Consider the following 6232-nt stretch of genomic DNA (forward strand, 5'->3'; position numbering starts at 1 on the left):
TTATATTATTATTATTATTATTATTATTATATATATATATATATATATACATTACATTATTATCATTATCATTATCATTATCATTATCATTATCATCATTATCATCATTATCATCATTATCATCATTATCATTATCATCATTATCATTATTATTAATATCATTATTATTAATATCATGATTATTAATATCATTATTATTAATATCTTTATTGTCATTATTATCATTTATTATCATTATAAGCAAAAGTTATCAAGGTTTATGACTGAAGCAAGAACAATCATTTAAATGAAGAGTACAGGGGAAAAACGACGGTCGTCAAAAAATGAAAATCGTGAGGGTACCAATTTTGAACACTTGTTGACTCACAAGCAGTTTCCAGTATGTGACTACCGTCGACTTTCCCCGGAGCTCTTCAAATACGTTGAAGAATATTAATATCAGACGGAAAAACGAAAAGAGAAATTGAAATGTGCGAGTACAAAAGTCTTGCATTTTTTATCATTATGATTAACAATATCATTATCATTATGATTAACAATATCATTATCATTATGATTAACAATATCATTATCATTAACATTAACAATATCATTATCATTAACATTAACAATATCATTATCATTAACATTAACAATATCATTAACATTATCATTATAAATATCATCAACACTGTCATTAACAATATCATATTAACATTGTCATTAACAATATCTTTACATGTATCGTTAACATTGTCATTAACTCTTTAAGGAATCGTCAGACATATTTATCCGACCAAAAACAGACCAAAGTCAGTGTTGTGGAACATTTCAAGCCCACATACACAAACCAGACACACACCATTGGACATTTCATATTGATATAAATGTTGTTGCCTGCTTTTTTAAGTTTAAGAAACAGAAAACAAAATTGGGCAATTTGTATAGATATAACAAAGTTAACCTTTTTTAAGCTTTCGAATGGGCAGGATTTGTGATTTCAGTGAGTTAACAATATCATTATTAACGTTGTCATTAACAATATCATTATCATTGACATTGTCATTAACTATATCATTATCATTAACATTGTCATTATCTATAACACTCCTACTACATGTCGTCATCTTGCTCTCTTCACTTGCGAGGGTAACATACAAATCAGTAGCTAGTTTAGTTTTAGTAGAGGTTTTACGGCGCTCGCAACTGCAGAAGGTCATATGAGCGCCAAGGGGTGGATGTCAACAGATAAGTCCTAACAGAGAATCAGACTTACTCTGCTCACCTCTTTAGCTACAACAGCACAAAGTCTGCTTCGACTATCAAGGCACCCCGGAAGTAATGGGTCACAAGAGTGTGACAAACAAAAGTAGAGGAAAAATGACGATGGTAAGGACTAGGAAAGAATAAGCAGCAGTTCCCAGTTGTAGATCAGGCACAGTTATGAGCTTGGCATTGATGAATCAGCCCATTTACAGTTCTAAAGTACATGAACGAGAAATGTCCCCCTTTGGGAATGTCCTAAAGACACTTCTGTAAGTGGCACTGCCCCGGGGGTATTATTAACTCTTTATAGACGCGTCAGACACAATTTTCCGATCAAAAACAGATCAAAGTCAGTGTTGTGGCACATTTCAAGCCCACAAACACAAACAAGAAACACAACATTGGACAATTCATAATGATATAAATGTTGTTGCCTGCCATTCATGTTCAGAAACAAGAAAACAGAATTGGACAATTTGTATAGATACATCGAAGTTAAGCTTTTCCAATCATTCGAATGAGCAGGATTCGCTTCTTCATTGAGTCAACAATATCATTATCATTAACATTGTCATTAACAATATCAATATCATTAACGTAGTCATTAACAATATCATTATCATTAACATTGCCATTATATATAACACTCTCAATACATGTTCTCCTCTTGCTCTCTTCATTTGCTAGAGTAAGACCCAAAGCCGTAGCTAGCAAGGTTTAGAAATACACAAAGCCGTAGCTAGCAAGGTTTAGAAATACACAAAGCCGTAGCTAGCAAGGTATAGAAATACACAAAGCCGTAGCTAGCAAGGTTTCGAAATACACAAAGCCGTAGCTAGCAGGGTTTCGAAATACACAAAGCTGTAGCTAGCAAGGTTTAGAAATACACAAAGCCGTAGCTGGCAAGGTTTAGAAATACACAATGCCGCAGCTAGCAAGGTTTACAACTACACAAAGCCGTAGCTAGCAAGGTTTACTATTACACAAAGCCGTAGCTAGCAAGGTTTAAAACTTTTCTTAGAAGGCCGTCATCAGTTCCTGATGAACAAAAAGTCATTACAATATCGGCCTGCTCTCTACAACACCAATCCCCCTCCCTCACGTTCATTGCTCTCTTCACAATGAAATGGTATAGGTGTAACGCCCCTATCAATACTAGTAGCTTATTTAAAAGGAAGACCTCCGAGTTTAACGTCCATCTCCGAAAGGACGGAGCCAAATGGGAAATTCGTGTAAAGTGCTTTTCAAAGGACACTACGTCGGACCGAACTGAGGCTCGAACCTCCCGAGCCCGCATTTTCACGATTACGGGTCCAGTAGCCTAACCACTAAGCCACCGACGCCACTTTGGTATAGATTTAACGCCCCATGCGGTCAAAATGTTTGCCAAAATACTGGAAATGAGAATGAGACCAATTGTAGAGAGTCAACTCTGTGAATCTCAGTTTGGCTTCAGAAAAGGCAGGGGCTGTACTGGCGATATTTTTACATTAAGACAGTTGTGTGAGACTGCCATTGCACATGACAAAGACGTTCGACCTGGTAGATAGATGTCAACTTTGGGAAGTCTTAGAGGAATATGGTGTAAGAAGACAATTGCTGGAAAACTTGGCACTTTACAAAAACAGCCTGTGTGCTGTAAGATCAACAGAAGGACTATCGGACTGGTTCTCCATCAGGTCTGGGTTTTGTAAAAGTTTTTTTTACGGCGCTCGCAACTGCATAAGGTCTGGGGTGAGACAAAGGTGTGTTCTGATCTCTCTCCGATTCTCTTCATCACTTACAAGAATAAGATCACAAAAGAAGCAAATGACAACATCACTGAACTGAAAGAGCTTCTATTTGCTGAGGACTAGAGTATATTAAATACAGACGAAGAGGAATTACAAAAACACACAGCAAAACTAAATGAGGAATGTAAACACCTGAACATGAAAATCTCCATCTCAAAAACAGAAGTTATGAAGGTCAGCAGAAACCCAGGGAAACTGAACGTTCTTATTGATTGAATACAGCTCCAACAAGTAGAGAAATTTAAATATTTGGGAAGCATTTTCAACCAAGATGCGCGTATGGACAAAGAAATAGAAACAAGAACTATGAAGGCAAATGCAGTGATCTGCCAGCTAGCACCCATGCTAAGTCGCAAGAACATCCCAAACGAAATGGAATCCCAGTTCATCAATAGCATCTTCATACCAACATTAACATACCAGTGCCAAACAGTCTCTAAACAAGACAAATAAGAAAAATCAATGCATGTGAAATCAGCTGTCTCTGCAAAACCATCAACATTACCAGAAGAGACCGCATAAGAAACGAAACCATACGTCTACACACTGGAATACCACAAGTAATAAAATTCATAAAGCGTCAAAGAGTCAAATGGTTTGGACATCTAATCAGAATGCCCCAGAAACAACTAGAGGATAGAGCTTATAACACTTGAGAATCCGGCTTTAAATCAAGAGGAAGACCAAGAAATACCTGGCTGGATGGGGTTAAAAAGGTGCTGGAACATCACAACATATCTATCACAGACGCTACATACCTAGGACAAAACTGAAACTTGCACCCCCCCTCCCCCACTCCCCGAAAGAGAGAGAGAGAGAGAGAGAGAGAGAGAGAGAGAGAGAGCGAGAGAGAGAGAGGAGAAACGTTTTTCGATCTGTACTAGCTACTCACGTTTCAATTTTATTGTGACCGTTCGTGAGTTTTTATTGCGTTGTATATTTTTAGTGAGCGCATTTCCAAGATAAATAAATGGTGAAATGGTATGAGTTTAACGACCCTATCAACACTATTAGGTTATTTCAGAGGCGGGACCTAGTTTTTGTTTGTTTTTTGTTTTGGTAAGTGTTTTTACGGTGCTTGCAACTGCGTAAGGTCATATGAACGTGCGGGACACACCTAATATTTTCAGTTGGTAGGAAATTTTGAATTTTGCCCGGGTGGCGGCCGAAGCCTACTCTTATCGATTTTAGACCACCAAGGGATCTTTAACGTGTGCAACTTGCACACGGGCCCTCCGAGATATTTCGCCCTTGTCCGAGAAGGCTAGGCGTAGATCTTTCCTACCAGAAGATCAGGGGTGTGGCAGAAAGACAGCAGTTAGGAGGAGCCAAGGAGTAGCAGTAGAAAGGCTGCAGAAAGAGTAAGGAGCCCAGAGGAGGGGGCAAAGGAGGTGAGGGGGTGGGGGCAGAAAGGGGAAACGAAAGCAGACAACAGAACATTGCTAGAGAGCAGGAAACGAGGTGAAAGAGACAATTTTAGCGAAGAAAATTTTTCGGTCGCTACCAGGATTCGAACCCGGGACCTTTGAATGAGAGGCCAACACCTTAACCTCTAGGCCATGGAGCCCCGGGACCTATTTAACGTCCGTCTCCGATAGGACCCAGCCAAGTGGGAAGTTCGTGTAAAGTGCCTTGAGAGAGAGAGAGAGAGAGAGAGAGAGAGAGAGAGAGAGAGAGAGAGAGAGAGAGAGAGAGAGAGAGAGAGAGAGAGAGAGAGAGAGAGCGAGAGAGCGAGAGAGCGAGAGAGCGAGAGAGCGAGAGAGCGAGAGAGAGAGAGAGAGGAGAAACGTTTTTCGATCTGTAGAAAACGAACGACTTAATTAAAGTTTCTAGCTACTCACGTTTCAATTTTATTGTGACCGTTCGTGAGTTTTTATTGCATTGTATATTTTTAGTGAGTGCATTTCCAACCTCACAGCGAGACTGTTTTTCTCAGAAATATTTACACATATACATAGATATTGTATGATTAATACTTTGTTTTACGTACACGCATGTCGTTTAATTTTTGAGATGTGATGTCTTTTTGGGTGTAATACGCATTGAGGTTTTTTTTTAGAAAATGGAGACGAGCAGTATGAATGGTATTTAGTATTAGTAGTAGTATTAGTAGTAGTATTAGTAGTAGTATTAGTAGTAGTATTAGTAGTAGTATTAGTAGTAATATTAGTTGTAATATTAGTAGTAATATTAGTAGTAATAGTAGTATTAGTAGTAATATTAGTAGTATTAGTAGTAATATTAGTAGTAATATTAGTAGTATAAGTAGTATTAGTAGTAATATTAGTAACATTAGTAGTATAACTAGTATTAGTAGTATTACGGCATGGTGAAAAAACTGGTGCAATGGTATAGGTTTAACGCCCCTATCAATACTACAAGGCAGTGTACAAGGAGGGAAAAGGAGAGGCAGACAAGAAAAGATTGGAAGATCCCTTGTTGACGGGAAAAAGATGGGAAAACATCCCGGAAAGGACAGGTTGAAAGTTTGGGGAAGCCCTTCAAAAGGCTGAAAATAGAGTAAAATGGAGACAAGTGGTTGCCCGACCATCCTTAGTGCCCCAACGGTCACCTAAAACGAAGTAATAAGTAAGTCAAGAGTTCCAACGGTCATCTAAGACGAAGTAATAAGTCAAGAGTTCTAACGGTCATCTAAGACGAAGTAATAAGTAAGTTAAGAGTTCCAACGGTCATCTAAGACGAAGTAATAAGTAAGTCAAGAGTTCTAACGGTCATCTAAGACGAAGTAATAAGTAAGTTAAGAGTTCCAACGGTCATCTAAGACGAAGTAATATGTAAGTTAAGAGTTTTGATGCACTTGGAACATTCATCGGTCTATCCTCCCCTCTCCTCCAGTTTCGTTTCCTTTACATCTCCCCTCAATTTCCTCTTTGGAAAGTGGTGGCACAGAGTTCCCCACGTCGTATGAATGCGATACTAAACACGACGTACGGATAAGGTTAATAATAGTTGTATCGTAACTACTGAGGTATCATTTTTTTTTATAGTTTATGTAGAATCAATAAATAAGCAACAAACATTCATAGTAAAATTCTAATTAGCATTTACTTACGTCATAAGCGTGACGTAGGGAACCCGATGCGTATTATCCAAAATAGAAAGTAGTAGTAGTATAAGGTTTTACGGCGCTCGCAACTGCTAAGGTCATATGAGCGCGCGAAACACAAGTTGTT

This window comes from Aplysia californica, unplaced genomic scaffold (genome assembly GCF_000002075.1).
Source record: "Aplysia californica isolate F4 #8 unplaced genomic scaffold, AplCal3.0 scaffold00180, whole genome shotgun sequence".
NCBI classification, from domain to species: domain Eukaryota; kingdom Metazoa; phylum Mollusca; class Gastropoda; order Aplysiida; family Aplysiidae; genus Aplysia; species Aplysia californica.